General features: G+C 35.7%; 1 pseudogene; it reads left to right on the plus strand.

Moving 5' to 3' along the window:
* Positions 1–2,096: 2,096 nt before the first annotated feature.
* Positions 2,097–3,408, plus strand: LOC105296052 (annotated as a pseudogene).
* Positions 3,409–7,213: the final 3,805 nt, after the last annotated feature.

The following is a 7,213-nucleotide window of genomic DNA, read 5'->3' on the forward strand; positions in this document are numbered from 1 at the left end:
ACCACAAAAAACTCTACTTCACTGATCCTTTTATTTTTAAGAGTGAATCAATATAACTAAGAAGTAAAAAATATTCTATTTTAGATCAAGACAACTGTGTGGAGAAAAATAAACCACGGAAAGCGAATACAAAGTTCCCAGGACATATATGCTGGAGGTTTAAACAAGTAGACAGTAAAAAAAGTCAGATTGATTATGTTTGTATATGAGGAAAATTACTTTATCAATGATTTATAAAATGATTCAGAGGAAAAAGTTAGAATGTGATTCAGAAGAGAAAGTTTGCATTTAGAAATATTTTTAAAAATAAATTAAAATTTTTGGAGCAACTTTCAACTAGAAGAAACCAATCAGCTGGGAATTCTGCAGAAAATATTAAAGACCAGCTAGAGGATGTCATGCTTAGCTATTGTTTTGTTTGTTTTTTTGTTTGTTTTTTTAATCTCAGGATCCAAAGACTGAAAACTAAGTTTATTATGGAATACTGTGTGGCTTCTACTGCTTTAATTTTTGAAAATAATTAAGCTTCTTTACTGATGTACAATGCCTCCAAAAATTGTATAAGAATGTAAAATGTGCAAAATTTGAATAACAAAACTATAGCTTATAATAGTCATGCTCAGGGAAAAGTGAGACTGGTTGACTCTGTAGTAATACTAACACATGAGACTTCAAAAGGTTACTCATCATTTATATACATGTCATCTGTATACCATTTGCTTCATGAATGATGACATTTTATGAACTGCTTGAATTTTGAAACTCTGAATTCAAGAAATAATGATAATACCATTCACTAGTTAAAGGCTTTTAAATGTTTTGGTGTTTGCTTTTTGTTATACTGTGGCCTTCATTCTTTAAATCTATGGGTAGTTGATAGCCTACTAAACTGTTCAGAGAAAAGATTTTCCTCAATTTTCTAGGTAGTACATCAAACCACTAGAATAGAGGATTGCTTTAGTAACATTAGATCTCTGATACAGATAGCTCTGAAATTAAGATCATGTGGTCTCCCTCCACATTTTCAGAATGTGACTTTATCTCTTATATTTAAAGTTTACATATTTATATAAGTAAATATAAGTTAACTTGTATTTAAATTCACTCTATGATCACAAACCAACATTATTGAATTTCTTCGTCTTCCATACCTAATTTTCATCTATCATCTCCATTTATAAATCATATTATCAAAAACAATATGTTAAATATTTTTCATTAATTATGTTTTCGTTTTTGAAATAAAAAACGAGAGGTAGATCTGTAAAGGCGATTGTGCAGTTAAAGATCTGGGCAAATAATATGAATTCACTTTTCTCAGGAAAACTTTCCATGTTACTATGTTTTCTACAAAATTGATGTTTTTGGCTATGTAACTAAAGTTAACAGTGATGCAGTGTTTATTATGTATAGTGCATGCTAGGTGTTATTCCTAAAAATAACTATGTTAACCTATTTAATGCTAACAACCAACTATAAAGGTAGATACTATTACTGTTGCTGCTCTTCATTTTAGAGAAGTGAGTCATGGAGTGAAAACATAATTTATTGGAAATCTCCTACTTAGAAAGTAGCAAAACTAGGATTCTCCCCAAGTAGTGTGGTTCCAGAATATGTACTCTTATTAACTAGCACACCTTCATGGTACTTTAAGCATGTGTAATCATTTATTTAACCACTTACCTATTTATACTTGATGGTTCTAAAATTTTTGAAGTAGTAAAATAACACCACACTGAGCATTCCAGCAACACAATATTTTCACTCATCTTTTATTATTTTCTGAGGATATAATAGTATACAATAAATTTCAATATATAAAACAACATTCCTTTATTTAAATTACCCTCCATTGAAGTTTCATAAATATGTCTAAGTTCTGATTTCTTTTCATCTACAATAATATTGTACACATTTCTCTTTCAAAGGAATTTAAAATTAAGTGTTGTTTCAATTGTGTGGAACCTGTCATTCCACAGATGCCACACATTATAAAAACTTGGTGCCTGCCCTGCAAGCCTCAAGCTCTCCCCATCCAGCTTCTGTCTGACCCTTGTCTCTTGTCAAGGCCACCAAGTCAGGGCTCCGGCAAGATCATGCTCAAGGTAAGGGAGGGTGAGGGCAGGGGCAGCACACCAAAGGCGTTCTCTGATCTTTACCTGGAGCTCTTGCTGCAGAAGCTCAGCCACTTGAATGCCATGACTGAGGACACATATATCAATGGGTCTGCTGCCCCCAGGTAGCCCTGCCCAGGCTAAGGGGTAACTCATGCAGTTGGAGAAAGTCACAAAAAAGCCTGTGGGAATCATCTGAAGCTGAATGAAAAGCAGTCCTGTATGGTGGCAAGAATTCTTCATGGTGGCATGATCTACAGACTAAAAATCAATGGCACAAATGTGACGAGTCACTTGGTAGGTAGATCAGCTGCAGAAGGCGATGAAAGAAACCAAAGGAATGATCTCATTAAAGGTAATTCCCAGCACAAATCTTCCTGCACTACAGATGTTCATGAGGGCACAGTTTGACTATGATCCCCAAAAAGGACAATCTGATTCCTTGCAAGGAGCCGGCGGGACTGAAGTTTGTTACTGGGGACATTATCCCCAGATCATCAACAAAGATGACAGTAACTGGTGGCAAAGGCAGGTGGAAGACTCTTTAAAGGAGTCAGCAGGATTGATCCCTTCTCCCAGAGCTGTGGGAATGTGAGTGCCAAGTGTGGTTCAGTCTGCTCCAGGCTAAGCTCTGAGCAGCAGTCCCTTTGGAAAGAGCATAATGACAAGTGTCTGGTCAAGCACAGTCAAATTTTTGACTATTTGTGTGTTGTAGTCTAGGAAGAAGTAATTCTACTCCCTGCATTCAAGAGAAAGATGCTAGTGCTAACTCGAGTCAGTGGAGTGTCGCAGCCACATTAAGAATCCCTTTCTGAGCCTGGACCCAGAGAAGTTTGCGTCCCCTGCCCCATATACAACATTGCTGCTCAAAAAGACTGAGACGGACCAGAAGGAGCACCACCTCATCTCCGAGGAGGAGGTGATCAGGACGACTCGGCCAACGAGTTCTTGGAGTTTGGCAACCCCCTGGGCAACATGTTTAGCACCCAATTTGAAACAGTGCACCAGATTCATCATCAGGACAGGATCGCCATCCTTGACCTGGAGCCCCAGCTGCTGGAGATTGCTCACATGGCAGAACTTTCACCTTTCCTGTGTTTATAGCACCTCCTGACCAGGGCATTCATGGAAGCCCTGCAGCAGCTACAGAAGGACTCTGAACTGCCAGTACACTCACTACTCTGATCTCTCACTGGTCAATAATGGCCTTGGTGAAACCCTTAAGAAATTGCAAGAAACCTTTGACCAGGTGTGCAGTTCTCTGCAGTGAGTGCCTGTCTCCTGAGTTTACTAAACCTGCAGAATAGGGGAAACCCTGTATACTTCTCTTCAGTGTTTGGAACTGCATTCCCCTTGTTTTAGGACCATCAGGATTACTCCAGAATTTTGTGTCAGCTTCCAGCTCTGCACAACTATCTTAATTAGGCCAGTCTTGTTTAGACTCCTGAAGGGCTGAGCTCTGGTTTTCCTGATACATGAGGCCCCACTGATCAGGATTTCAAAAGGATCTCTGGAAACTGAGGAGTCAAAAGTAACTGCTAATTAAAGATCATACACATGGGAAGGAAAAGCAATGGACCCTGTCCCTCTAAAGCCTGTGCTCCTTCATCTTTAATCACACTGGGCATTTCATTTGTCTTTAATCTGAAAAAAAACATTTTAACTGCAGCTTTCTAAAATGCCAAAATGAAACAGTTGTGCAATGGGATGTCTGCTCTAGGAAAACCCTCAAAAGCAATGAAAATATTGCTGTTGAAATGCCAAAACAAACAAACAAACAAACAAACAAAAACACCACACCTTTGTGGTTCATTTTCTCTTTGGATACAGTCTTTTCCCCTGCAGAGGGGCACACTTATGAACAGAAACAGCATTTCCTAAAATACTGACTTACTTGAAGGTAGTAAGAAACTCACAAAAGAACAGATGCTTAGAGAGCAGTGGAAGATTGTTATATTTTTCTATTCATGGTAAAGTTAAGTGTAGGACAGAGGAATGGCAAATGATTTCCATTGTGCGGCTGTGTAGGAGGATGTGGAAAAACTGCAATTTCAAACTTCTCACCTACTTTAAAGAAAAGATACAGAACATTCTGAAATTTCCTTTGTGTTGGAGAGAATAAGAAAAAAGTTAAATATTAATAATAAGCATCACGGCTCAGCAAGGACACACAAGACTTCCTGTCAAGAGTAGACATCACAAATTTAAAATTGTTTAGATAATACAATTGCAGAATGTATAGAATCAATTGATCAGTTTTCTTCTGTTTTAAGATTTTTTTTCACATTCACATTGCCACTGTTGTTTAATGTTTAAATTTTTTTCCAAGTAGGTTAGATATAACTCTGCATATGTAAAAAGTATGTCATATGTTCTCCACACACTATAGGGATGATTATGTAAATACAAGTTATCTTCAAATGCATGTTCAGGCAAGTTAGGTTTGATGCTGAATGCATATTCATCTCTTCCCGTGTATACCATGAATATTCATTTGTCTGCCATATAGATATTTTTCTCTCTTAAAAGTCAGCCCATCCCACAGGACCAAGTAGCTTTTTCCAAATATACACGAACTGATGAGCTTTTTTTTTACTCTTTTCTGGGGCCAGGCAGGGATCGATACTAGTTTAGTAGCATTTAGTAAAATCTTCCAACTAGTTTTATGATAGAAATATATCCATATCCTTCATTCTTTCATAATATTTATTAGGTTTATATTATGTACAAGTCTTTCTATCAGGCTTGGGACATAGAATAAGGCCATCAAGGATCTTCTAGGTGCTGAAGGAGAGAGACAACCATATATATGTGTCTATGACACAGGGTTAGAAGAAATCATTGAAGCTGTTGGTGGGTGAATAATAGGGAAATTTCACACAGCAGGATGTGTCTAAGTAGGTTAGAATAAGGTCGAATGGACATCCAGGCACAGATTTTTAAAAATGTGAAAGAAAACTGAAAAGGTATGTCCACTGGAGACAGCTAAGTGCTTTTAATAAGATTAGGCTGAGGAAGAAGGGGTAACAAGGTTAGAGAGACATACATTTTACATGCCAGGAAAAAGAACTGGGGCAAGGGCAACAAACAGAAGGATTAGAAGTGTACTCTGTGAGAGGAGCAAAAAATGAAATTATATTTGTCATGATTCATGCCTTTCATATATATTGATGAGTGGTAAAGAAAGTGTATGCTTACATATAGAAGAGGTGATTTTTTTAAATAAATAAAATGTCAACCATATATAAAATAATTGGAAATATCTAATGACCCAATTTTGTCCTGAACAGAATAAATTGCTTTTCTTAACTTCTATAAAATTTGTGTCTAAAAATAGGTGTATCTGATGAAAGCCCTCAGATACACCTATTTTTTTATTTCCAAATTAATAAAGAAAATATTGCAGAGAACATTACACGGATATGAAAAATACTCTGAAGATAATGAACTCATGAATACATACTAGACAGTAGAGTGCAATGCAATGAAATTTCATTTGTGCCATATAGAATCTTATTCTAACATCTTCCATGTTCTGAAAAGGGCAATTACATAACAGATAACATCTCTGTGGACCTAAATAAAAGAGAAGATTTTAATCTCCAGAGTAAATGTTTAGATTTATAGAACTCACAAATCATTTAGCACCAGATCTTAAATAGATTGCAATTAGTTTTTTTCCCTTGTTCTTCATGTAAAAATAAGTGGGCATTGCTTTAATTATGAGGTAAAATAGGTCCTCTGTTTACTTTCAAAGATAAGGTATGTGACATAAATGCATCATAGACATAAAACCAAAAGGTAAACTAGAGGGTCTCTCTCAGTTTCAGATGATCATCACTGAGCCTGAACTCTGGGGCAGTAATTTTTTTTCTTAAAATTTCTTAAAAATATATATTCTATCATGAAACTAGAAGACAGATACAACATATGATAAAATACACATATGCATATGATAGAATACATATGTATATACATATAATCTAATATATTCAATCACAAAACTAGAAGGCAGCAACAACACCAAACTAGTGACTATGAATACCAGCACAGTGGAATTTAGACCTGACATAAGAAAGGACATTGGATGTTTTAGGAAAAAAATATTTACTGCCACAGTGGCCAGGCTTGATGTTGATATCTATAATGCTTTACTGTATCAAAATATTCTATCTAGTATATACTTTATATATATACTTTGCCCTCTTTCTTTGTCCTTCTTTAAATCTCCTTCTGCTTTTATAGGTGTGTGTGTGTGTGTGTGTGTGTGTGTGTGTGTGTGTATGTGCATGCATGCACACATGAAGAAAATACCATCTCCCATGAATCTAGTAAAGAGCAACAGGTCAAACCTGTAGGCATGAAAAAAATAAAAAAGTAATACATGGAGAAGACTCATATGCACACACACATTCAATATTTAGACTCATTTGGGTGAATTTCAGGATAAAAAGTGTCATAAACACACACATTATATCATTACTTTTTTCTTATTAATGCCAACATTCCTCGTCCAAATCTTCTGGCTACCCCTTTCCTGCTGGAAATTTCTCACTAGATACTACCTATTCAGCTAACCTCTATCATGTTTTCCATGCTATATTCATCTTTTCTTTTCTCTATCTTAAACTATCTGACTCTGATAAGAAGATTCTTTTTCCATAGGAAAAAATATGTATTAAAGTGATTTTTTTCTTCTTTTGTCAAAGACAATTTTCTTATTTAAGATAAATTATTTTATCATTTATTTAATTAATATTTGTCTCCACTGTTTATTCTGAATTCAAAAATATTTTTACTTTTCAGCTCTATGTCAGGCACTATGTAAGCAATTGCAGAATAATTGCTGAGAGGTTTCGTACCAACCCTCACTCAACTTAGAGTCTAGCCAAACATTTTCCTACTTCCTAAACAGCAGCACTGGATTAAATATGCTTGCTGCAGTGTTCACAGTGGAATGGCCATCACTCTTTGCCAATGCTGTGTATCCCAGTTCTTAAGACAAAATATGAAATAACTTCCTATTTCTAAACTACACTGCCCAATACAGCAGCTGTCAGCTACACAAGACTCATTAAATCTAAATAAAAATTAATTAA

Source organism: Pteropus vampyrus, unplaced genomic scaffold (genome assembly GCF_000151845.1).
Source record: "Pteropus vampyrus isolate Shadow unplaced genomic scaffold, Pvam_2.0 Scaffold5, whole genome shotgun sequence".
NCBI classification, from domain to species: Eukaryota; Metazoa; Chordata; class Mammalia; order Chiroptera; family Pteropodidae; genus Pteropus; species Pteropus vampyrus.